Source organism: Gopherus evgoodei, chromosome 3 (genome assembly GCF_007399415.2).
Source record: "Gopherus evgoodei ecotype Sinaloan lineage chromosome 3, rGopEvg1_v1.p, whole genome shotgun sequence".
NCBI lineage: Eukaryota > Metazoa > Chordata > Testudines > Testudinidae > Gopherus > Gopherus evgoodei.
In genome coordinates, this window is record NC_044324.1 from 83,490,773 (window position 1) to 83,517,743 (window position 26,971).

General features: G+C 42.9%; 1 protein-coding gene across 7 annotated transcripts in view; it reads left to right on the forward strand.

Annotated features, from left to right (window-relative positions):
- Positions 1-310: 310 nt before the first annotated feature.
- KLHL32 (kelch like family member 32) overlaps positions 311-26,971 on the forward strand; it is a 215,165-nt gene continuing 188,504 nt past the window's right edge. For all 7 annotated transcript variants that reach the window (XR_003999544.1, XM_030555980.1, XM_030555978.1 and 4 more), the window contains exon 1: positions 311-482. The gene's annotated coding sequence lies outside the window, so the exon portion shown is untranslated. The remainder of the gene's footprint in view (positions 483-26,971) is intronic.

Genomic DNA, 26,971 nt, shown 5'->3' on the forward strand with positions numbered 1-26,971 from the left:
CCTGGGGGTGTGAGCCATTGGCCTATCCTTCCTCTCTGCCGCATGCAGCTCTAGCCAAGTCAAGGCAGCTGAAGGGGGGGGGGGGAGGATGCTCGTGGGAGAGGGCAGGGGCCGCAGCTGCTCAGTGGCTGGGGCACTGGAGCTCGCCTGCAAGCGAACGAGCCCGCCAGTCCTCCCGATGTCCTTGCCGAGCTTCTCCTCCCGCAGACGCGCTGCGCTGCCCGGCCTGTGCCGCTGCGCACTGGAGCCCGGGCCGCAGCTGCCGCCGCCTGCGGGGAGGAGGCAGAGGAGAAGCTCCTCCTGCCCAGCCGCTGCCGGCCCCTCAGTCCCGCTGTGGGTAGCCCGGCCGCCGCGGTTCCTTCGCTTCGCCTGGCTCCCAAAGGCACCGAGACCGCGGAGAGACTCCCGGCCGCCCGGCGCAGGAGAGACAGCACCCGGCCGAGGCTGGTGCAGAGCCGCAGCTGCTGTGTGTCGCCGGGGAGGTGAGCGAGCCCTTTGTGCGCCAGCAGGTGCCTACTGCTGTTACCTAATCAGGGGTCGCTGCCCCCGGGGCTGGGCAGTGGAGTTGGCGCGGGGTCGCAGGGCTGGCGGAGCTCAACCTGCAAGGGACGGGGGTCCAGCCTGCCTGGGGTGCGCTGTCCTCGCGCGAATCAATCACCCTCCACTTAGTTCCCCCAACCTGTCAGTGGAGTGCTGCACCCACCCAGCCAGGGAGGGGTGTGGGGGGAAGCTTGGTTGCCAAGGAGACGCTTAAACAGTGACTGATGCTTTGGGTTTCTGTGTCTGGCGATGGTGTTGGCTGCATTGTAAGGTTGCAACAGCCAGAGTCTCGTTTTAGGGTAGTGTGTATATGTGTGTGTGTGGTCGAAAACTAAGCCATCCTGGAGGCGAGGTGGAAGGGATTGCTTTTAGACCGCAGCACTTAAGCTGGGATCTGCACTGTTGAATGTATCCATCACTTTCGTTCAAACATCGGGATTGCACGGCACCGGGAGTATAAAATGTGCTCTGAAATAAATCGAACGGGACTTTTCATGCGTTGTTCAGTGGCTTCTCTTTGCATTAATTACTATTGATGGATGAGTCAATATTTCTATTTTAATCTCCCTATCCCCTTTTACTAGCCTTGGAGGTTTATAACTTGTATACAAAAAGTTGCTCTGGTCTCAGTTGTGACACATTAGGCTTTAGACAACTTTGTTTCTGAAACAAAACAAAAAGCCCTGTGTTTCTGCCTGTAAAATGCCATCATCTTAAATGCCACAGCTGCTGTTGTTTGTATTCATGCTGGTATCTACTTAATTTAGGGACAAAAATAAGCTTTAGCCCACCAATTAAAAAAGGGGGATCTGAATTCTTTCCTAGCTGATACATGTTAAAGGAATGATTTTAAATCACCAATACCATGGACTTCAATGAAACTACTTGTGTGCTTAAATAAATGGGGAAATATTTTGCAGGATTGGTGCCTTACTTCCAGTTGCGGGACCAAATTTGGCCCTGGTTACATTGGAAACAACCCTACTGGTTAAACCTGGGCAGCTCTACTGAAAGCCATGAGGTTGTTCAGGTGCAGCAATTTAAAGAATATAATGACTATGTGATTGCACAGGTGTAACTGAAGGCAGAGTTTAGCCTATGGAGTCTTTTAGTCTTGATGGATGAGCCAGTAAAAAACACAGCTTGGCTTTCAAGTTCCTAGCTGTATTTGTAGGGCTGGCATTTAAAACAACCAACCAAACTGCAACTTCTGTATACATGGAACAGATTTTGTGTGAAATAATTGAGAAACAATAAGCCTGGAATCCCATGTTGCTGCTTTTGAAAAATCACCATTCAGACTGAAGCCAGACTTCAAATATGGGTCGGGGTGGCTATGTTTGAAGAATGTTCTTACACACCCTGATGAAAAATATCAGCATTGTTGAGCTCAGGTATATTTGGTTTAAAGGTGTAAATTGCCAAAAGATTACAATATGGTTTGCTTTAGTATTGAGGGTGTTAATATGTGTGGGAATAACTTGAAAATTATTAATTTAGAAAGTAAATTCATGTTCCCATGAATGTGAATAGCAAAACTCCCCTTGAAATATAAGGGATCAGGATTGGACTCTTAAGACTTTATCCTGCTAGCTGTACCATGTGGGTGAATCACTTGCATTTGCAGAGTCTTGGGGTCAGCCCACATGGGGAAGCATACGGGATCAGGGCCTGCAGGGATTGTTCAAAAGTTGTTTTTCAGATACATTTTTGTAAGGGTTTTTATTGTTTGGATCAGACTCTAAAGAAATCTAGTGATGACATACCAGGTAAATAATATGGTCAGGACACAGTTTAAAATGCGGTATGTTGTTGTTTCATAGACCTTTTTGTTTTACCAAGTTTATAAATAATGAAAGAGAGTCTTATTTAGCATTGAAAAAGTTCCAGAGAAACTTCTTCAGCCTATTGTCTATTTTTCAGCTGCTAAACAATTTGACAATGTTTGAAAAGCCTTTGCAGATGCAGTATATTAAGTACTGTATTGTTACATTACATCAAAACCCTCATTTTAGTGTGGCAGTAGTAAATATTATAGTTATGTCTGAGGAGATACTTTTCAGTATACGCCTTTGTTCTCAGATATTTATAATGCTAATAAAAATATAATTTTGGGCTGAGATTTATCCTGCGTATTATCAGCAAAAAGCTAGTTTGTTTGTTTTTTCCTTTAATAGCAATGTTTGGTAAAATACCAGCTGGACAGTTTTTAGGTTGAGAACCACTGCCCTACATGATACTTTTCTTCAGGAGTCTGATGTGCATTGCTTACCCTCAAGTTTCACCTCTCTTACTTACAAAATCAGACATAAAAATACAGATGCGTCACAGTACACTATTACTGAAAATGGCTTACTTTCTCATTTTTACCATATAATCATAAAATAACACAATTGGAACATAAATATTGTACTTACATTTCAGTATATAGAGCAGTATAAACATGTCATTGTCTGTATGAAATTTTACTTTGTACTGCAATAGTGCTTTTTATGTAGATGGTTGTAAAACTAGGCAAATATCTAGATGAGTTGATGCACCCCCCAGAAGATGTCTGTGTACCCCACAGGGCTACCTGTACCACTGGTGGAGAACCACTGATATTGGGAAAACAGTACTTCTAATGTTTTCAAAATCTTTTTGTTTGTTTAGGCTTGGATATCTCAAAAACAGGTGAAGTTAAAAACCTTCAGCTTAGAATGTACATAGTCCTGAGGGAGGGCAAGTACTTTTAGCTTATGGAAGAAACTTGTTACAGAAATAATGGAGTTATGTATTTAAAACTTTTATGTACACCACACTTGGTTTCTTATTAATCAAACACATTAATTCATACCAAATGCCAGATAAAGTGCAGTCCTGATTGCCAAAGGCCTTGAGGATGCCCCAGAACTTGAGATAATTGGAGGGTTGAATAATCATTGGAACCAGTACAGCAGGCTTTGTAGTCACAAACTTGAAATCAGTAACTGGACAATTAGAAGGTTTCAGGGAACTTGAGTAAACTTTGGCTAATCGGGACTTCAGTCAATCTGTGGAAGAGCCTGACAACTTCACTTGAGTGCACCTCAGTCATAGAAAGAAAGACTGGCCAAGTTCAGAAGTAACGTAAGGGGTAACAACTCCAAAAGTCAGGGTGATTGCACGTTAGGTCTGAATTTGGCTCATGACTTGAATTTGAATGCAGGAAGAAAATAAAACACTGAGAATCGGATTATGACTCATTCAGGTAGCTGAGATGTACAGAGAGAATTAAGAAGTTGATTGGTGACAGTGAAGAACATGAGGGAATTGTATTCAGACTGATGTAAGCACATTACACTGTCACTGAAATCTACACTTATATCAGGGGACAAATTCTGTTAAAATTCTTATGAGTAAAAATGTTGGTTCAGTGGATACTTGCATGAGTAAAGTGAACAGGATTTGGCCTCAGATAATTCCCAGTTCAGTTGGAAATAGGATTCTTTTCTTACTGCTTTTATCTTTCATTTAGAATGTGTTGCTGAAGCTGCTGCTTAAAATCAGTTACCGATACTATGTAGCTTGTGACATTGACAAAGAGATGGTTGGTGTTTAATGTCAGTTTGAGATGAGCAGCTGCAACACAATGAAAAGGAATCTGCTTAATATGAAACCCATGGCACTATAGCAGTGCTTTTAAATTGACTTTCCTGAGTGGAAGATGACTGACTTAAAGGCCAAGAATGGCAATAATGTATTGCTACCCTAGTACAGAGAATGTTGATTATAGCTGGACTAGAAATGAGAACTTGAAGGAAGTGAGAAATGAATTTAATTTAAACACTTAGGCTAGAATAGTTGACAGCTCTTTTGGCAGCAACTGACCAAGATTAAATGTCATCCACTATAATTATGCTTTCCTATTAGTAGATGTGTGACCATTGTTCCTTTATTTTATTTCTCTTAATACAGGAAATTACCAATCCTTGACATTTCCAGTCTTTTCAGTTCTGTATGGTTTTCATACCACACGTCAGGTCACTGTGGTATCTGAGCACTGTTAACTCAATGATAAGTCATGGAAGATGGGTGAGATTCCAGAGGCCTGGAAAAGGGCAAATAGAGTGTCCATCTATAAAAAGAGGAATAAGGAAAAACCTGGGAAATTACAGACTAATCAGCTTAACTTCAGTACCTGGAAAGATAATGAAAGAAATAATTAAGCAATCAGTTTGCAGATATATAGAAGATAATGAAGTGATAAGTAACAGCATGGATTTGTCAAAGAAAAAATCATGTAAAACAAACACAATACCTTTCTTTGACAGGGTAACAAGCTTTGTGGATGGGGGGAAGTAGTAGATGTAGTATATTTTGACTTTAGTAAGGGTTTTAGTATTGTCTTGCATGACCTTCTCATAAACAAATTAGGGAAATACAACCTAGGTGGAGCTACTACAACGTGAGCGTATAACTAGTTGGAAAACCATTCCCAGATAGTAGTTATCAGTGATTCACAGTCAAGCTGGAAGGGCATATCAAGTGGGGTCCCACACGGATTAGTTTTGGGTCCGGTTGTGTTCAATATCTTCATCAAGGATTTAGATAATGGCATGGAGAGTACACTTATAAAGCTTGTGGATGATACCAAGCTGGGAAGGGTTGCAAGTGCTTTGGAGGATAGGATTAAAACAGAAAATGATCAGGCCGAACTGGAGAAATGGTCTGAAGTAAATGGGATGAAATTCAATAAGGACAAATGCAGAGTACTCCACTTAAGAAGGAACAATCAGCTGCACAAACAGAAAATGGGAAGTGGCTGCTTAGGAAGGAGTACTGCAGAAAGAGATCAGGGGGTCAGAGTGGATCACACAACAAACTATGAGTCGACAATGAAACACTGTTGCAAAAAAAGCAAACCATTCTGGGATGTATTAGCAGGAGTGTTGTAGGCAAAACACGAGACAGCCCTATATTGAAGTAATTTTTCCGTTCTACTCTGCACTGATTAGGCCTAAAGTAGAGTATTGTGTCCAGTTCTGGGCACATTTCAGGAAGGATGTGGACAAACTGTAGAAAGTCCAGAGAAGAGCAACAAAAATGATTGACCTACTGTTTACCAACAGGGAAGAATGGGGGCTGGGAGGGGAGAAAGTAGAAGTGGGTGGCAACCTAGGCAGCAGTGACCATGAGATGGTTGAGTTCAGGATCCTGACAAAAGGAAGAAAGGAGAGTAGCAACATACAGACCCTAGACTTCAGAAAAACAGACTTTGACTACCTTAGGGAACTGATGGGCAGGATCCCTTGGGAAGCTAATATGAGGGGGCAAGGAGTCCAGGAGAGCTGGCTGTATTTTAAAGAAGCCTTATTGAAGGCACAGAAACAAACCATCCCAAAGTGCAGAAAGAATAGCAAATATGGCAGGTGACTAGGTTTGCTTAATAGAGAAATCTTTGGTAAGCTTAAACTCAAAAAGGATGCTTACAAGAAGTGGAAATTTGGACAGACGACTAAAGAGGAGCATAAAAATATTGCTTGTGCATGCAGGGGTGCAATCAGGAAGGCCAAGGCACAATTGGAGTTGCAACTAGCAAGGGATGTGAAGGGTAACAAGAAAGGTTTCTGCAGGTATGTTAGCAACAAGAAGGTAATCAGGCAAACAGTGGGACCCTTACTGAATGAGGGAGGCAACATAATTACATGATGTGGAAAAAGCTGAAGTACTCAATGCTTTTTTTTGCCTCAGTCTTCACAGACAAGGTGAGCTCGCAGACTACTGCACTGGGCAACACAGTATGGGGAGCAGGTGAGCAGCCCTCAGTGGTGAAAGAACAAATTAAGGACTATTTAGAAAAGCTTTATGTGCGCAGGTCCATGGGTCCAGATCTAATGCATGGGTGCTGAGGGAGTTGGCTGATGTGATTGCAGAGCCATTGGCCATTATCTTTGAAAGCTCGTGGCGATTGGGAGAGGTCCTGGGCAATTGGAAAAAGGCAAATATAGTGCCTATATTTAAAAAAGGGAAGAAAGAGAACCTGGGGAATTACAGACCAGTCAGCCTCACTTAAATCCCCAGCAAAATAATGGAGCAGGTACTGAAGGAATCCATTTTGAAGCACTTGGAGGAAAGGAAGGTGATCAGGAACGGTCAACATGGATTCACCAAGAGCAAGTCATGCCTGACCAACCTGATTGTCTTCTATGATGAAATAACTGGCTCTGTGGATATGGGGAAAGTGGTGGATGTGATATCTTGACTTTAGCAAAGCTTTTGATACGGTCTCCCACAGTATTCTTGCCAGCAAGTTAAAAAAGTATGGATTGGAAGAATGTACTATAAGGTGGATAGAGAGTGGCTAGATTGTCGGGCTCAAAGGGTAGTGATCAACGGCTCGATGTCTAGTTGGCAGCTGTATCAAGCAGAGTACCCCAGGGGTCAGTTTTGTCCAACATCTTTATTAATGATCTGGATGATGGGATGAATTGCACCATCAGCAAATTCACAGATGACACAAAGCTGGGGAAAGAGGTAGATATTCTGGAGGGTAAGGATAGGCTCCAGATTCACCTAGACCAATTGAAGGATTGGGCCAAAAGAAATCCTGAGGTTCAACAAGGACAAGTGCAGAGTCCTGCACTTAGAAAGAAAGAATCCCATGCACCGCTACAGGCAGGGGACCAACTGGCTAAGCAGCAGTTCTGCAGAAAAGGACATAGAGGTTACAGTGGATGAGGAGCTGGATATGAGTCAGCAGTGTGCCCTTGTTGCCAAGAAGGCCAATGGTATATTGGGCTGTATTAGTAGGGACATTGCCATCAGATCGAGGGAAGTGATTTTCCCCCCTCTATTCAACACTAGTGAAGCCACACCTGGAGTGTTCCATCCAGATATGGTCCCCCACTACAGAAGGAATGTGAACAAATTGGAGAGAGTCCAGCAGAGGGCAATGGAAATTATTAGGGGGCTGGGGCACATGATTTATGAGGAGAGGCTGAGGGAACTGGGGTTATTTAGTCTGCAGAAGAGAAGAGTGAGGGGGGATTTGATAGCAGCCTTCAACTACCTGAAGCAGGATTCCAAGGAGGATGGAGCTCAGCTGTTCTCAGTGGTGGCAGATGACAGAACAAGAAGCAATGGTCTCAAGTTGCAGTGGGGGAAATCTAGGTTGGATATTAAGAAACACTATTTCATTAGGAGGGTGGTGAAGCACTGGAATGGGTTACCTAGGGAGGTGGTGGAATTTCCATCTTTAGAGATTTTTAAGGCCTCACTTGACAAAGCCTTGGCTTGGATGATTTAGTTGATGTTGGTCCTGCTTTGAGCAGGGGATTGGACTAGATGACCTCCTGAGGTCTCTTCCAATCCTAATATTCTATGAAAGGTCTAGAAAACGTGACCTATGAGAGATGATTTAAAAAATTGGGTTTGTTTAGTCTAATGGGAAAAAAAGACTGAGGAAGGACATACGAGTTTTGAAGTACATAAAAGATCGTTACAAGGAGGAGGGAGAAAAATTATTCTCTTTAACCTCTGAGGATAGGACAAGAAGCAATGGGCTTAAATTGCAGCAAGGGCAGTTTAGGTAGGATATTAGGATAAACTTCCTAACTGTCAGAGTGGTTAAGCACTGGAATAAATTTCCTAGAGAGATTATGGAATCTCAAGTATCAGAGGGGTAGCCATGTTAGTCTGGATCTGTAAAAGCAGCAAAGAATCCCGTGGCACCTTATAGACTAACAGACGTTTTGGAGCATGAGCTTTCGTGGGTGAATACCCACTTTGTCAGATGCATGTAATCTGACGAAGTGGGTATTCACCCACGAAAGCTCATGCGCCAAAACGTCTGTTAGTCTATAAGGTGCCACAGGATTCTTTGCTGCTTTTATGGAATCTCAGTCACTGGAGATTTTTAAGAGCAGTTTAGACAAATACCTGTCAGGGATGCTCTATATAATACGTAGTCCTGCCTTGAATTCAGGGCCCTGGACTAGAAGACCTCTCAAAGTCCCTTCTGTGATTCTAGGATTCTATGATGATTTCCATGGAATCTCTGATTACTCCAGAACTGATTTAATGATCTATCCCTTGTAATTATTATTTTATTTGCCTATATTTTCCTCTCCCAAATTCAGTGGGCATGATCACCCACTCCCAGGCTCTAGATATTTCGCTGCCCCAAGCACAGCGGCATGCTGCGGGGGGCGCTCTGCCAGTCCCAGGTCCCGAGGCTGCAGTGGAGCCGCGGGACCAGCAGACCCTCCGCAGGCACGCCTGCGGGAGGTCCACCGGAGCCACGGGACCAGAGGACCCTCCGCAGGCATGCCACCGAAGGCTGCCTGCCTGCCGGCCTCCTGGAGACCAGCAGAGCGCCCCCCATGGCATGCCGCCCCAAGCACGCGCTTGGCGTGCTGGGGCCTGGAGCCGCCCCTGCCCATTCCCTTGAAAACACTCATAGGAAGGAGGCTTTGGGTTGGAAAACTCCAGGAGTTTTCCTCCAAATTTTTCCACCATGAGGCAGGGTTTCCTTCCCACAAAAGTAACATGTCTGGGTCCCAAGCCCCATGGATCCCTTGAGATCCACATGAAACAGGATCGTGTGAGACATAGGGCTATTCACAAAGTAATCTCAGACAGTATAGCCCCAGGTTTTATAAAATCTGTTAAAGGATTTGTAAGTATATGCATTTTTGAAAAACTGTTGGTTCAAGGGACAACAATATTTCTTAATCACACATAATGGATTTTGCAATGTTTGTGAACAGGCTATGTCCTTATTATGTCTAAAACATTTTTCATCAGTGTTCACTTTTGGTGAAATGAAGGTAAAAGGGCTGTTGCTTTATCAACTGAACCAGCATTGTACCTGGTTGACCCAGATATATGGAAGTAAAACCTGCATCTAGCAAATACTATAATGGTATACAGTGTGTACCTTTTGAAGGTTTATATTCAGGATTCATTCTCTTGATGTGCTCTTTTTTTTCTTTTTTTTTTATATAACAATTGTTTCCACAATCCATTAAGTTTCTAACTAGCAGTGTGGTTTTGATCACATTTCTTCCAGCCAATTCTGCTATGTTGTTTTTCTAAAACAGAACTAACATTTTAGTTCCCCTGTTGAAAGGCTTTTTTTTCTCAGAATGAACTGTATGTGCCTGTGATATGTTTCACAAAGAGATACTTTAAATCTGAAAGACCTTTATTTTAGACTGAGAACAAAAGTGAAGCTTTCATGAGACTGCAGTGTCTGTTATAGCAAATACGGGGATTGAACAGGGGATGTCCAAAACGAAAAGCTTGAGCCTTTCCAGGAGGGCCACCCAGAGGATTCATGGGGGCCTTGGGTCTTCAACAGCAGGGCACTTCGGCGGCAGGTCCCGGGGCAGAAGAACCCCTCGCTCCAAAGACCCGGAGCGGAAGAAACTCTGGGGGCCTGGGCCTTGTGAGAGTTTTCGGGGGCCCCCAGAGCAAGTGAAGGGCCCTGAAAGCTCTCGTGGGAGCCTGGGGCAAATTGCCCCACTTGCCCCCCTCTCTGGGCAGCCCTGCTTTCCAGTGTGAATTAAAAAAACAACAACAAAAAGGCTCTCTAGCAGGGGTGGGCAAACTGTGGCCCAGGGGAACATCCGGGCCTCCAGATGGCTTAAACTGGCCCTCAAACTCCTGCTGGGGAGTGGCGTCTGGGGCTTTCCCTGCTCCTACGCTCCAGCCAGGGAGTGGGGTCGGAGGCAGCTCCACACGCGTATACTGAGGCTCCCGGAATCAGCGTCATGTCCCCCCTTGGCTCCTATGCTTAGGGGCAGCCGGGGGTTGTGCATGCTGGCCCCGCCCCAAGCACCACCCCCACAGCTCCCATTGGCCGGGAGCTGCCACTAATGGGAGCTGCAGGGGCGGTGCCTGTGGACAGGGCAGCGCACAGGAGCCGGAGTGGAGACATGCCGCTGCTTCCAGGAACTGCTTCATGTAAAGGCCACCTGAAGCCTGCACCCCTGACCGCCCTCCCACACCCCAACCCCCTGCTCCAGCCCAGAGCCACCTCCTGCACTCTGAATGTCTCATTTCCAGTCCTGCCCCAGAGCCCGCATCCCAGAGAGCCCTCACCACCCTGTGCCCTAACCCCGTGCCCCAGCCCTGATTCCCCCTCCTGCCCTCTGAACCCCTTGGTTCCAGCCTGGAGCACCCTCCTACAACCGAAATCCCTCATCCCGAGCCTCACCCCAAAGCCTGCACCTTCAGCCGGAGCCTTTCCCCTCTCCCCCACTCCCCTGTTCCAGCCCAGAGCTCCCTCCTGCACACTGAACTCCTCATTTCTGGCTCCACCCCAGAGCACCCACCCCAACCCCAATTTCATGAGCATTCCTGGCCACCTACAGTTTTCATACCAAAATGTGACCCTTGGGCTAAAAAGTTTGCCCACCCTTACTCTATAGCCAGGGACTACAATAGACTTTCATCGTCTGTGGGTTCAAGAGCATGCAGTGTTGTCTCTTACAGTGTGTGCTGAGTTCTGAGAATAAAATGGCTGTTGGATTCTGCTCACCAGAAAAGTGCTTAGAAGTTTAAAGGTGCTGTACACTTAAAACAAAAGGTATGTCATATTTTCAGAGCTACATACACCACATTCTCACAGAGTTACTATTAGAAATGGGAAAGTTTAAGAGTTGCTGAACTTTAAATAATAATGGGCAGGATGCTCTCTGCTCACTTATGCAGGGAGAAGGGAACCATGAATGTATGTGGAAATGGGGTAAGGAATACAGCTGTATACCCTGCCCACTATGCCCCCTGAAACCCCTCTCCAGTCAGGGTGTGCACCTGCAAGGTGCTGAATGCTCTTGCACCAGTTGAACAAAGCAATTTAGCATGTGCTTAATTTTGAGCGCACACATAGACTTCAGTAAGACTGTGATCATGCTGAACTGTTTTGGTGGATCAGCATCAGAGTAGCTGCCACCTTACTGAACAACTGGGGATCCATGAGTCAGGAGGCAACTTGTCAAAGCCTGTGTGGCGTGCTCCTCTCATAACCTTTTGGATTTCCAATAGGTCTTTAAATCTGGAGCAGAGTGACTCTGAGCAGTGGCAGAAGTGGGGAAGGTGTTAAATAGGCCCTACAAATTATAGGGCTTTGGCTCTTCAACATTAGGGGCCAGACTCTCTTCTCACAGTTGTGCATTTCTGTTAGTTTTAATGACATTATACTACTGGTAAGCAAGAATTAGGCATTATTAGTTTCTACACCTTTGGCAATCATCATCTTTTAGCTCCTTTCCTTTGGTTGGTTTAGTTTTGTTGTTAACTAATATTATTTAAATTGCTTTTAGTTTTTCCTATAATTAATTTTGTATTTTGCTTTGAAAGTGTTGAGTTGTCATTTTAGTTTCTGGCCTATTTATTCTCCCATAATATAGACCAGAGGAGATATCTGCTAAAAAGAAATGTTATTAATATATTATCATGTGATGGGGCTTAAAAGCCCCCTACCACAAACAAGTTTTTAAAAAGGAAAAATTTCTGTAATAATGGAAATAATGGAAATGGGACAGAAGTGTATTCCAAATAAAGATGCGAAGGAGTGCTCCTCAAAATAAAAGGGGCAGAAGTGACTCTGAGAAGTTTTAAATGCAAAGTTGCTATATCAATTCTCAGTTTAGATTATTCTTCATACACACAATTTTGCAATACCCCAACCAAAGGAAACAATATTCCCTTCCCCAAAATTAATATGCAATAGGTTGATGCAGAAAAAGTAACTAAACATTATTATTTGTAGTGTGGGGAGCCTCCATCAGGGATATAAGCTCCATTTAGTTAATCTGCCTACATGTTGCTGCATTCAGCTAATGATACCAGTCCACGTAGGTGAGTGGTAAAATGCTGCCAACATAATTGCTCTCTCCCACATACAAGATATACTCCTTGTTTACTGGCTCATGTGCCCTTATCTTGCTGTTCTGGTCAGGTGGATGAGGGATGACTGGAGGATGCAGGTCAGCCTCTCTGGATATGTGTACACTGCAATTAGACACCCACAGCTGGCTTATACCAGCTGACTCAGACTTGCAGGGCTCGGGCTAAGGGGCTGTTTAATTGCAGTGTAGATGCTTGGGTTCTGGCTGCTGCTTAAGTTCTTGGACCCTTTCCCCTAGCAAGGTCCTAGAGCCCAGGCTTCAGCTCAAGCCTGAATGTCTGCACCACAAATAAACAGCCCCTCAGCCTGAGCGTCGCAAAGCTGAGTCAGCTGGCATGGGCCAGCTGCAAGTTAATTTCTGTATTGAAGTATCCTCTGAGTGAACATCCAAGATGTAGGCTCAGACTCTGCTCCATCTCTAGCAGCAGATCCACAAAATGGGAAGAAAAAAAGGGCTTGAGAGCATGAGATTCTTTTTCTTGAATCAGTGGGGAAAAATGTTAAATTGGTGTATTTTGTTTACAAATGCTGTGTCATTGAATCAGAATAAACAAATGCTGTTACCACAATTCACAAAAAAGGTAAAAGATTTCCTAAATGGTGCTAGAGTTCCTGAGCAGCTTTTGTGTGGGAGAGATACCAAATGACAACAAATGTGGTTATGTAATGGACTCAAAATAAATAAAAGCTCAGCTGTTATTGGTAGTTTACAAAACCAAAAAGGGTTTGTGCCTAAAAAGGAACTAAAAAGTAGCTGAAAGCTGTTAGTTTGCCAGACATGGAGGACCAAGGACAAGATTGGCCCATTACTTGATGAGGCGGGAAAGACAATAAAAGAAAACTCTGCAATGGCCAAAGTGTTAAATGTCTCTTCTCCCCACCCCACCCCAACTTTTACCAAAAAGGTTAGCAGTGAGTGGACAACTAACATAGTGAACATCACTGTGAAAGGGATAGAATCTGAGGTTAAAATAGGGAAAGAACAAGTTAAGATTTACTTTGACAAGTTAGATGTCTTCAAGTCGTTAGGGCCTGACGAAATGGACCTTAGTGGTCCACAGACCACGGATTGTAGACCACTGGTCTATGGTAACGACAACCTTTTTCGGACCCCTTAGACATAGTCCACAGACCCCCAGTTGTAAACCACTGTCCTAGAATACTTAAGGACCTGGCTGACAAGAGGTCTGAGCCATTAGCGATTATCTTTGAGAAATCATGGAGGGTGGGAGAGATTCCGGCCTACTGGAAGAAGCCCATCTATAAAAAGCTAATAAGGACAATTGTAGACCAGTCATTTTAACTTTGGTACCAAGAAAGATAGTGGAGCAAATAATCAAACTATCAAGTTGTAAGCTCATAGAAGATAAGATGCTGATAAGTAATAGTTAGCATGGATTTAGTCAACAAGAACAAATCTTCAAATCAACCTAATAGCCTTCTTTGACAGGGTAACAGGCCTTGTGGAGGGGTCGGGGAATGGTAGATGTGATATAATTCAACTTTAAGTAAGGCTTTTGATACTATCTCACATAACTTCTCATACAAACTAGGGAAATGTAGCCTAGCTGTAAGGTGAGTGCACAGCTGGTTGGAAAACCATGCTCAGAATAGTTACAAATGACAGGATCATAACCAGGGTGGGGCGAGTGGGGCAGCAACCCAGGGTGTAAAGCTGGGGGCTGCGAGAGAATGGGATGGAAAAATGATGAAAAGACAGTAGGGGGTAGCATCCTGCAGCAGGCATGGTATTGCCACACTTACTTCTGTGCTGCTGCTGGCAGTGGTGGTGCTGCCTTCAGAACTGGGCACCCAGCCTGCAGCCGCTGCTCTCCAGCTGCCCAGCTCTGAAAGACCCACTTCCATAATAGTAGGAGTGCATAAGAATTGAATAAACAATGCGGGAGCAGGTGGGAGTGGGTATTATGGGACGGGATGGGAGCAGGATTAAAAGAATAGTCCTGTGCAAGGCTCTAGTAAGGGGTGCAAATATGCTTGCTCACTCCTCATGCTAAAATGTTTAGCTACTGCAGTCATAAATAGTTCAGAGTCGCTGGAAGGGCATATGGAGTGGGTCCCACAGGGATCTGTCCTGGATCTGGGTCTGTTTTAATATCTTTGTAAATGATTTGGATAATGGCATTGAGTACACTTATAAAGTTAGCAGATGATACCACGCTTGGAGTGGTTGTAAGCACTTTGGAGGACAGGATTAAAATTCAAAATGTTCTTGGCAAACTGGAGAAATGGTCTGAAATAAATAGAATGAAATGAATATGGGTACATGTGAAATTCTAGTCTTAAGAAGGAATAATCAATTACACAAATACAAAATGGGAAATGACTGCCTAAGAAGGAGTATGGCAGAAAAGGATCTGCAGGTTATAGTTGATCAGCTAAATATGAGTCAATAATGTAATGTTGCAAAAGAAGCAATCATCATTCTGGGATGTATTAACAGGAATGTTGTAAGCAAGACGTGAGAAGTAATTCTTCCGCTCTAGTCTGTGCTGGTAAGGCCTCAACAGGAGTATTGTATTGAGTTTTGCACACCACACTTCAGGAGAGAGAGGGACAAACTGGAGAAAGTCCAGAGAAGAGCAATGAAAATGATGATGAAAGATCTAGAAAACATGACCTACAATGAAAGATGGAAAAAATTGGGTTTGTTTAGTGTGGGGAAGAATAAACTGAAGGGGGACATAACGGTCTTCAAGTACTGAAAAGGTTGTTAAAAAGAGGAGGGGGATACATTCTTCTCCTTAACCACCGAGGACAGGACAAGAACTAATAGGATTACATTGCAGCAAGGGAGATTTAGGTTAAACATTAGTAAAAAAAACTTTAAGGGTATTTAAGCACTGGAACAAATTACTTAGTGAGATTGTAGAATCTTGTCATTGGAGATTTTAAAGAACAAATTAGACAAACACCTGTCAGGGATGGGTCTAGTCCTGCTTCAGTGCAGGGGACTGGACTAGATGATTTACTGATATCCCTTCCAGTCCAACATTTCTATGATTCTGTGAGGCAAGGTTCAGTAATTTTTTTCATTTGCTCCCAGCTTCCAGAGGATACAAGGAAACTAAATGCAGTGATCCCAGCCAATTCCAGCCACAAAGAAAGGTGAAAATCTGCTCAAATTACCCAAATTAATGCCACCAGAAATTTCCTGAACTTCCTACAAGGTATTGTCAAATAAAATTCCTTCCTTATGTTGAGGTGCTGCTGAACATGTTGTTAATAAGCCAGTGATACTGCAGTAATGCAAAAGTGAAGAGGTCTTCCCCCCCCCACTAACAAAATATTAAACACAAAGATGTTTCCTTATTTTAGTATTTAATTAAACTGGAAAAATCTTTCCATATTAAAAACTAGCTCTCTATTTTGCAAATTTCCTGGTCTGTTGCTGACTCGCAATTTTCGGTCTAATATTTCTTAATGAATAATTAGCAAACCATTCCCAGTGATGTAGCTGAAGAATGTATCTTTTTGCTTGAGAGTATTTTAAATAGTACTTATAAAGAAACTTGGCCGAAACCTGAAATCTTTACTCCATTTTTCATTAAATCAGTGGGAGTTTTGATTGATTAAAACCTATGATCCAGTTCATGTCTCTGAGATCAGTCATCTGTGTGGAACTATTTCTGTGCTTTTTGAGTCCCCACAGAGGGCTTTCATACTGAGATCTGTATAGGGGCTAGGATGGACTAAGATGAAGAATGGCCATGCTCAGGCTGGAACTGGGAATGACCATATAGTCTCTTCACCAGCTCCATGGAGATCATGTCTGGAGTTTACTTTTCCTGCAGCGCCCTGCCATGTAGTGGAAACACCTTTTATGGATGGGTTCTCTTTGAAGGGCACAGATAGCCTTTGTAGCATGGCTCCACTGGAGCTGTGTGCCCAGGAAGATTGGAGGTGGGAGGGGCCATAGACCAAGTGGCCATTGGCTCCTGCAGATCCCTTGTGATTTGTGGGATAGGAGGCCAAAGTGCAAAGTATCTTGCGGGTGGGGGCAAAGCCCTCCACCCTTCTTGAAGAGTCTCTCATTTAGAAGACCATTGAAGAGCTCCTCCCACCCTCCCCTGTCATTTTCTTGGAAAGTTGCAATCCAGACCTGAGGATTTGGTCCTGTGTTTGTGGGGCATGGATTCCTCCAGTGACCTCAGTTAAACACTGGGAAACTGTTCACAATAATATTGCAGAGCCAGGCTTTAAGTGATCTCAGAAGGGCTAGCACTACTGCTGTAGCCTGGACATGGCATTTCATAACAGGACTATTGCTAAGGTTGTAAGAAAGTTGCAGGTTGCAGTTTCCACAACAAAACTGCAACCTTTTCACACATAACACAACTTTTTTACAGTTGCAGACGTGAGTGACGTTCCAACACCATATACTAGGTTGCAATGTCACCCACTTAAATTTGGCCCAGATCCCCCTCCATTGTTGTGGAGGGGCAACCAAGACAAATATGAGTGGGTGGCATTGCAACACCACTCAAGTTTGGAGTTTAATTTTTTGTTATGGTGCTTGAACTGACCGTACACAAATTGCAAGTATAACAAACTGTAGCTGTGAACCAAAAAAATCACAACTTTCTTACAGCCTTAACTATTGGTTCATTTCAGGGGCTGGGAACACGTTTTAATAGGCAGTGTCAGAATCAGAACTGATGCCAAAGTGAAATGACCAGGATTGGTCAATGAGATAGAGCTTTGATATACCACAATGACAAGAGACTTAAAAATCACATTCAATAAATGGTTGTCTGACAGAATGAATTAGCCTTCTGTGAGGCAGGACAAGGCAGACTGATGATGCAACAGTATTGGAAGTAGCACTCTGAATGGCAGTATTGCTAAACTCAAGAATTACAAAATTGGAAGACAGTCCAGCATCAACCCAGGAGACTTGCATCCAACCTGAAATGTGTGCAAAACCTATTCTCAGCTCAGCTTGCAGATCTGCATTGGATACTTTGTATCACTGATTAACTTGAAACAGTTGCAGTCCTGTCAGCTGAGCAAATAGAATTTCAAGTCTACTGTCTGTTTTGTTATAGTACCCCCCTGACTGAATTGCAGTCCTGTGCTTCTTAGTGGTGTGGTGTATGTTGTTCAGGATGGAAAAAAAATCTGTAGCTCTGTGCTGACAATATTACATAGGATTGTGTGCAAGACTGTCATAAACGGATAGCTAAGGGTTATGGTTCTTTTACCTGGAAAGGAGTAACCTGAAACACCTGACCAGAGGACCAATCAGGAAACAAGACTTTTTCAAATCTGGATGGAGGGAAGTTTGTGTGTGAGTCTTTTGTTCTTGGTCTTCTGCCTGTACTCTCTCGGCTATGAGAGGATTTTTCTGCCTCCTGCTTTTCTAAGCTTCTGTTTCCCAGTTGTAAGTACAAAAGATAAGAGAGTGATTTATATGGTTTTTATTTTGTATTTACATGTGTGTACTTGCTAGAGTGTTTTGAAGTGTGTTCTTTTTGAATAAGGCTGTTTATTCATATTTCTTTTAAGCAATTGACCCTGTATTTGTCACCTTAATACAGAGAGACCATTTTTATGTATTTTTTCTTTTTTTATGTAAAGCTTTCTTTTTAAGACCTGTTGGAGTTTTTCTTTAGTGGGGGACTCCAGGGAACTGAGTCTGTAGCTCACCAGGGAATTGGTGGGAGGAAGAAGTCAGGGGGAAAAGAAAATCTCTATGTGTTAGATTTACTAGCCTGACTTTGCATTCCCTCTCGAAGAAGAAGGACGGGTGGGGGAGAGATTGGCTCTCGGTACTTGTGTTTCCAGGACTGGAAATAGGGAGGGTGGAATCCCTCTGTTTAGATTCACGGAGCTTGCTTCTGTGTATCTCTCCAGGAACCCAGGGAGCGAACACCTGGAGGGGGGAAGGGAAATGGTTTATTCTCCTTTGTTGTGAGACTCAAGGAATTTGAGTCGTTGGGGTCCCCAGGGAAGGTTTTGGGGGGGGACCAGTGTGCCCCAAAACACTCTAATTTTTTGGGTGGTGGCAGCTTTACCAGGTCCAAGCTGGTAACTAAGCTTGGAGGTTTTCATGCTAACACCCATATTTTGGACGCTAAGGTCCAAATCTGGGAAATATGTTATGACAAAGACATCTACTCCTATTCATAGACAAGTTGCTGTAGAGGGCATAATCTGTAACAGGTCATCCGATTCAAATGCAGGTTTTCTGTTGTGTGCCACTTACTATGGAGAAAAGTTAAATGCTACTTAATTATTTGTTTAGTCCTTGCAATATGCTCATTCATCTATTATGTCCTTGGTTGTGTGCCTTTCCAGGACTAGTCGCTGGATTAATCTGTGACAGTAGGAACTCTACGGAAATTTAATGTCATCCCGCACCACTACCACCAGATCTTTGCATAGCTGTACATACACTCTGGACACTGATGAATAGTTCTTCCATGTAGCATCCTCCTTGAGGTCTGGTTTAAGTGTGTGGGTTTCAATGTTGCCCCAAGCATTCAAAAATCATGAGTCAGGCCACAAATTATGAGAATAATAATAATAAAAGAAACTATTTGAGGGGTTTTGGCTTCTGGTTTCAGAGCCTGAAGGTTACTCGTTGGTCATGTTTTCAGGCTATTCCTCGCAATCTTGAGGGTTGGAAGCTTACTTTTATTTTTCAAATGAAAGATGAAATTTTGACATAATTTGCCTCTAGGAGCTGGGATGTTAAGAAAACCACCAGAGACTTTGAGGAAAATCTTGACAGTTGGCACCACTGGTATTTTAGTTTCTGTTTAGATGTTGAAAAAAATCTGACTTCTGTGATGGTGTAGTAGTGTAACCGAGAGTAGAGTTTGGCCCTCGAGTACTAATGTAATTTTTTTTCATTTCTATTTTGTGGGAGGAATATATCATGTTACCAACAAATGATTAAAGAACTTTATAATAAGCACAAAATCCAAATAGGCCCATTAGACACGGTAATATACAGAAGATGTAGCATCATTCTGGATAATGTTAGCAAGCAGTTTCCCTCTCTTCTCTGTTTTTACTTACTCACAGTTGCTTTAACTCTCCTGTTTTCTTATTTTTATTATCAACCTCTGGCAATTTGTAATTAACCTTTCCAGGTTAACTGGTGCAGACGGCACCTGTCAGTTAGCATTGTTCGGAATAAACCAGTCTAGCAATGTTTTGCTTAAACCAGTCTCTGGATCAAATTGATGTAGAAGATGCTGTCAGTTAGACTCAGATCCCTTGACTCCTAAAGTGTTTACACCCACTTACTCTAGCATACAGCTTCTCAACATGTAAATTGCACCTCATACTTCGGTAAATTAAAGTAGTGGGTACCCAGCTTTGATTTTCACCTTTGCACGCTGGTGTGTGTGTGTGTGTGTGTGTGTGTGTTATAGTTTTGTTTCTCTGTTATGCCAGCTGCTATCTAAGCTTATTCAGACTCACCTCTGGAAGGGAGAAGAGAGCAAGCCCTAAGGAGAATGAACAGGTTACCCCAGGCATCCTGTTACCTGTGAGGGTCTGTGAAGAATTTAACTATAACAGAACATCACTAAATCATTCCGATGAATGTGAGATCTAGTGTGGATTATTGAATATTATGAAATAGTGTATAACAAAGGCAATACAAAATCAAGTATAATACAATTCAAAGGACCTGATTTAGAGCACAGTGAAGTCAGTGGAAAGACATAAGTGGGCTTTGAATCAGGCTCAAAATGTTGTCACTTAGTTTTATAGGCTGCACATACAGTTCTATGAATAGAGAAGGTTAACCTAAGGATCATATAAAGTCACTTACAACTTTCTCATCTAAAAACTGTAGAATAAACCAAAATTAATTTATGCACTAGTTAAAACTAACTTTAGAAAATACTTTAATTGGTCTTAAACAAGACTCTTTGAATGATTACAAATGGCATAGTTCATTATGACAATTTATTTTTAACAAATTAATATTGTTAGCAAAGTTTATAAAGTATCTTGTTCTTGAAAAGTGCTATGCCCGTGCTAAACAGTGTTGTTTAATTGTTGTCTGTGAGATCATGACTTTAGTCTGGTCACCAAGTCCTCCCTGGAGAGGCATGTCCTTTTTGAAATCACCATTTCCTTTCCAGGGGAATGTTGCTCACAGTTGTACGAAAGATCATAGCAGCTGGAATCAAATGCCTGACATTCAAATGCCTGTGGTTATTAAGATGGTTATCAGTGATCTTGCTGACACCAGGCAAGATCTAATTTTTAAAAAGAATTGAAAACATCACCTGTGAGGTCTTTACAGATATACAGTGCTAATATCCAGTAAAAGGCATTACATTTAGCAGCAAGGGATCTGTTGAAATGGGATCTGTGAAATCTCTTACAAAATGCACACTTGCATGGAAATAGATTAAATAATATAATCCTTCTGACTAGGAGCTTGCCCGGTACTGCTTTGAAGAGCTAGGAACTTCCAAATGTAGAGCCAGAGCCTGACCCTGCTCACACTGACTTCACTGGCAGATTGTCTCAGCTAGAATGACAGGGCTAATGCCCTGTCCCCTCCTATAGTTAAAACTCAGAGGAAAAGGCTTGGGGAAGGAAATCTCCACAAGCTTGTCCTCCATAGAGTTTCTTCCAGGTTTCCTGCTGAGGAGAACCTCCTAGATCTTCTGGGATCTGCTTTGATCTTGGGCAACAGTGACCTGTTTGGAACCCTCCTGCCTCTTTGTCTGTGGGGCCTCCCACCAGCCCCTTGCTCCCTGGCAATGTGGCTGTAATAGAGCTGTGCTATCAGGCCATGGCTACACTGGCGCTTTAAAGCGCTGCAACTTTCGCGCTCAGGAGTGTGAAAAAACACCCCCCTGAGCGCTGCAAGATACAGCGCTGTAAAGCCTCCGTGTAATCAGCGCCGCAGCACTGGGAGCGCGGCTCCCAGCGCTGCAAGCTACACCCGTAAGGGATGTGGTTTACATGCAGCGCTAGGAGAGCTCTCTCCCAGCACTGGCGCTCCGACCACACTCACACTTCAAAGCGCTGCCGCGGCAGCGCTCCAAAATGTCAAGTGTAGCCATACCCTCCATTTCTTTCCTAGTTGCATCTGCCCATGAGACTCCCATCTTACTGGGTTGGGGAAGGGGGCACAGAAAGGTTAATGCTGCCTCAGGCTATATTTCCTCTATCTATTAAACTCCACCTCATCAGTTAGTGGATGAAATGCATTTCCCTGTCCTGCTCCCATCCTACCCTCACTTAGCTGGGCTTGCCCATTGCCTACCTGGCTCACCTACTCCCCTCATGTAGATCTTAACTCAGTAGATAGTCCTGCCTGAGTGTCCCAGCAACGTAATGGAGGCGCCTGAACCTCTCTGGTTCAGGAAGAGTGTTATTATTGAACAGGAAGGGCCCTATTCTGCAGATAGGTCTACGGCTCACTTTTTATTGTGAGAGGAGACAATGGGGATATACAAACCCCACACTGACTAGGAAAGAATGAATGAGCTCCAGTGGGCTCAGTCAGCTCCAGTCCACTGTAGTTGCAACAGATGTCATGTTTGGAGGAAGGGGTTAAAAGGGAAGAGAACAGCTCAGTGGGGGGCTGACCGGGAAGGAGAGCATACCTCCAGTTGTCACCTCAGTAGCTGCAAGGGGTCCCCTGCCTAAAAGGGTGAGGTCAAATAAAAACACTTTTTTTGTTTCTTTGCACCCAAGGGCTCAGTAGTGGTTTGATCTGAGCCCAGGAGCAACGTGAGTCACAGAAGGGGAATGGGATATGATGAGTGCTGAGATCTCACCCCAGAATCTAACTTTATTTTTTTCATCAGCTGTAATAATTTTTAAAATTTATATACAATTAGATCCTCACTCATCTGCACTTTACTACAATGCACACTATATAATTTGCCCAGAAAAATGGTGGTCACTTTTCAGCAAATATATAATTGCTTAGTGTTATGGTGAGGTTTTGCATTAATAAGACTTCATTATTGTTTATACAATATACTGCAGTACATTTACTAGCATATTATGAAGTATTTCCAAAAATAATTCTAATGACTACAGCTGTGGAGAGAAATGAGCCGAGGGCTCAGTTCAGCTCCTAATGAAGTCAGTGAGTAAACTCCCATTGAATTAAATGAGAACAAGGCTTGGTCCAAAGCATATATTGTGATGCAGTACATCGGAATATATTACTGTGTTGGATTTTTTTTCTATGTTAATTCACAGCATTCAATAGTTTGCAATAGTTTTCCCTGTCAATAGTGTGACATCACAAGGCTTTATTCTACTCTCAGCAACTACTCTTTTCGAGGTGGTTCCTGAGTAAATCTCACAAAATTGTTTGACATATTCCAAACCACTCTATTGATACTTGGTAACTTAGTTACTTAGAACAGGCAGCTATAGTGTGTGTGGGTTTTAATCCCTTTGGTCTCTGAGCTTTTATCAGTGAACTTCTTCCAAAATTATCAGCTAAAATTTGAACTGTGTGGAAAAACACCTTCTTGGTCATTGGTCCATTAACAAACTGGTCAATTTTCCGTGATTAAAGATTATCTTTTAAAAAATATTGGTAGCATGCATCTTCCATGCAAACCCCATCCAAATCACAATCACAATGAAATGCTTATAACTGGATACTTTCCAGGAAGAAAAATTCCTATTCTTGCACATGGGGTAGCCTTTTCAGCTTCAATGAAAATAAATTTGTTTCTGAACCCTTCTTAGGTAGGTAGCTTTGGGGTCAACACTGATTATAGCCAGGGTTCTCAAAGGTGTCTAAGTTGGTATAGTACCAACTGAGAGAACTGGAACTAATGGGGTTCTATTTGATGCAGGATTTGAGGAGCCTGAATAATGGGTCTGCTGTATTGTTCTGCTATAGAACTTGCGTTTTTCAAAGGCTCCCTGTGAACTCCTGTGGGTAGCGGGAAAGAAGGACATAGTGCGGCCATCGTGTTTTATGTCTACATGTATCTGCTAGTTATTACATAGACTATTGCAGGGCAGACTATTGCAGCAGTCATGGCTGTGGAATCCCTCTGCAGTTTTTGGAGTAGGAAGAATTTCCTTCAGCCAATACAAGATTTCCTTGGGTCACAGATATGTTGTTTAGGATGGGAGCTAGGGACAGGACTTGAACGCATTAACTCTGGCAGTTGTGTATAATGAATCGTAATGGCTACATTCCAACTTCAGTTTCATTTGTATAACCTCAATGTTACACAGATGAAATGTTTCTTTTTTTCTGATGAGCTGTCTTAAAAAGTTGAAATAGTAACTATTTATTTGAATTAATAGAAAAGAAGCTATCTGGCAACAGAATGTAATGTGGTATGGATACCATCTGTTTAAACAAATGTATGGTCTTAAACAATTTATTCATGCCTATGCTAGGTCTCTGTGTGCACAAAATACTTACCAAACCCTGTATTTTAAATTGGATTAGGATTAGTTTTGGATGGGAGTTTAACTAACCTTGACATTTGTTTAATACTCTACAAAAAGAAAAGCTAATAATAGCGTTCTCTTGAGGGGAGAGAAGGGAGAAGTTACTGTCCAATATTGTTTAATATAAATGTAAGGTCATTTTACTAATTCAAAATATGACCTTTTCAATTCAAAATTATGTAAATATCAGCAGCTGTGTCCAGCATTTATTATATTGGAAGCTGTATAATCTGTCTTCACTTTGGTGCTTATAGTCAAAGAATGATGTTCTTTAGGAATAAATGTTCTTAGCACTTTTTAAATTGCAGAATATTAATCATACAAATTTGACTTCCTACAGGGCTCAATGTTTTCAGTCTAAAGTGCCGAAGAAATGATTTATTTCATACTATTTGTTATAGCCTTTATTTTTCAAGGTATAATGTCGCCTATAACATTTGCCATGCACCAGGCCAATACAAAGTGAGAGGTGAATCTAAGGGCACGTCTGCACTTACAGCAGGGTATAAAGCACAGGCTCTGCACCCCAGCTAGCATGGGTATAAATAGCTGTGTAGACAGTGAGGCATTGCTTGAGCAAGTAGAGTGGAGTAATCTACATGCCAGAACTCTAGAGTATATGCTATGCATGGCTCTCTACACACAAAAGTGCATGACAATAGAGAATTAGGGTCCATGCCAGGATACTACTAATATGCATCAACTGTATTTCTGAGAGGCCATCCTCAGAAGTGAGGAAGGTTTCCATACCTATTTGTTAGGGTTTGATCTTTCTGCTGAGACTGCCAAATGTCACCTATTAACATGAGTCAAATTGGACTCTGTGAGTTGTGTAGATTTTTTAAAAAGTATCCATATCCAATTGCTAGGGCCCTACCAAGTCCATGGTCCATTTTGGTCAATTTCATGGTCATAGGGGTTTAAAAATTGTAAATTTAATCATTTCAGATATTTAAATCTGAAATTTCATGGTGTTGCAACTGTAGGGTTCTGACCCAAAAGAGGATAGTGGTGGGATCGCATGGTTATTATAGGGGGGTCATGATATTGCCTCCCTTACTCTTGTGCTACTGCTGGCCGTGGTGCTGCCTTCAGAGCTGGGTGGCCAGAGAGCCGTGGCTGCTGGCTGTGAGCTCAGCTGTGAAGGCAGTGCCACCGCCAGGAGCAGCGCAAAAATAAGGGTGGCATGTTATGGTATTGCTACTTTTTACTTCTGCTCTGCTGAGGGTGGGGCGCTGACTTCACAGTGGAGCACCTGGCCAGCAGCCACCGCTCTCTGGCCACCCAGCTCTGAAGGTAGCACAGAAGGAAGGGTGGCAATATCACAACCCCCCTACAACAACGTTGCAATCCCCCATGACTCCCTTTGAATCGAAGTCCCTCAATTTGAGAACCGCTCACCTCCCTGATGAAATCCCTATAGTATAGGGTAAAAGTACACAGAAGACCAGATTTCGCCAGGGAGACTAGATTTCATGGTCTGTGATGTGTTTTTCATGGCCGTGAATTTGGTAGGGCCCTACCAATTACCAATCACCTGAGCCATCCAGTTCCCCTTAAGTCCTTTTTTTTTTTTTAAATAGCCTTTTGATATGTAAAAAGCATTAATTCTGGGTCTTGTAGTTTTGTGAGAAGTGTACACTATATTGAAATTTTGTGTGTGAAATAGGATTTGGCATGTTTTCTTAAGAAAGTAATAAAAAAAGCTTAAACTGGGTGGCTGAACATATTTGAGAATTCATTGCATTAAAGTGAGCTTCTTAAATCCTGTTGGCTGAGATGTGAGTCATACTCATAAGGTGGACCATGGGCTCCTTCAAATGATTCTTTTAAAATGTAACCTATGATTTCTGCTTTCTCTCTCTCTCTCTCTCTCTCTCTGTTTTAAAGTCTAAAATATTAATCAATAGAAAGAAATTACATCAGCAGGGTGACAGTGAGTGAAGACAATGGACAGCGTGAAAGACTTCCTAGAAAAACCATTTATTCCTGCTCATGGGTAGTTAAACTAAAAATGGAAAATGACAGAAGAGGAGATGAACAGATTGAGATGAAATCTGGTTTTCCCATGCAATGCCTAAATAAAAGTCCTGGAAGGCATCTTTATGAGGAAAGAAACTTCCACCCCCATTTCCAATTCAAGAGCAGAATATGGAGCACAAGGGCAACCTGTCTGCAGCTACAATGATATAGGCTGTATCCCTACTATAAGAGTTGGTGGTCTAGAAATAGTTTGTGGCTCTATAGGGCTAGCTAGGGACTAAAGTAAGAGAATGCAGGGGGAGTGCAGCCCCTCCTGCTGTACTAAAAGCAGAGAAGCTCCCTATTCCTCTCCCTGGCCTGGGGATTTTCCACTCCTCAACTGGTACGCTGAGAGGTTTCCCCTTCATGTTTCAGTCTAGTTTGCTCACTTCCTCTGAACACTTTTATAACTCTTCACCTGCCCTGTTGTGCTGGAGAGGTTGGTTTGGGGGTATACAAGGGGCTGCAGAATCCTCCTGCATACCTTCTTTGCTTCCTGCCCTCAATGTACTCCTGCATTCTGAGCCAGCTAGGGCCAAATCCTGCAGCCTCAAGTGATTATTGTGTAAATACATTTTAGATAATAGCTATTGGAAGTAATAATCCATATCAAAAGATTAATCCGGATGACAGAGGTGAAAGTTCGTTTCCCCAAACAATAAAAGAATTACTGTTCCACAGAAGGCACTCTAAAATGTAATGCAGGGCTGGGAGAGTCCCATACAAACACAGGAATTACAGAAATCAGCAGATTGTAGATAGGACAATCGATATCCCAACCAGAGTGACACAGGCTTCATGCCTCCTTAATCTGTAGCCCTGGCGCTTACAGCATTTGAATGATATTTTTTTGAGGGCTAAAATAGCAAATGCTGAAAATGAATACATTTCAGGTAGATTGCGAGTCCCAAAAGTAGGAAACTGCAGAATAGCAACTACTGAGGATGTGATAGTTGAACTTCTTGAGCTCAGAGATTTTGTAGATTCTAGATTCCAATGTCTTTGTTTTTGTTAGGTAGTAACTGCTACGCCCAAGCAATGTTAGGAAAGTGACACACATCTGTTCTGATCTTGTCGTTGTTTTTGTTAGACTGAGAG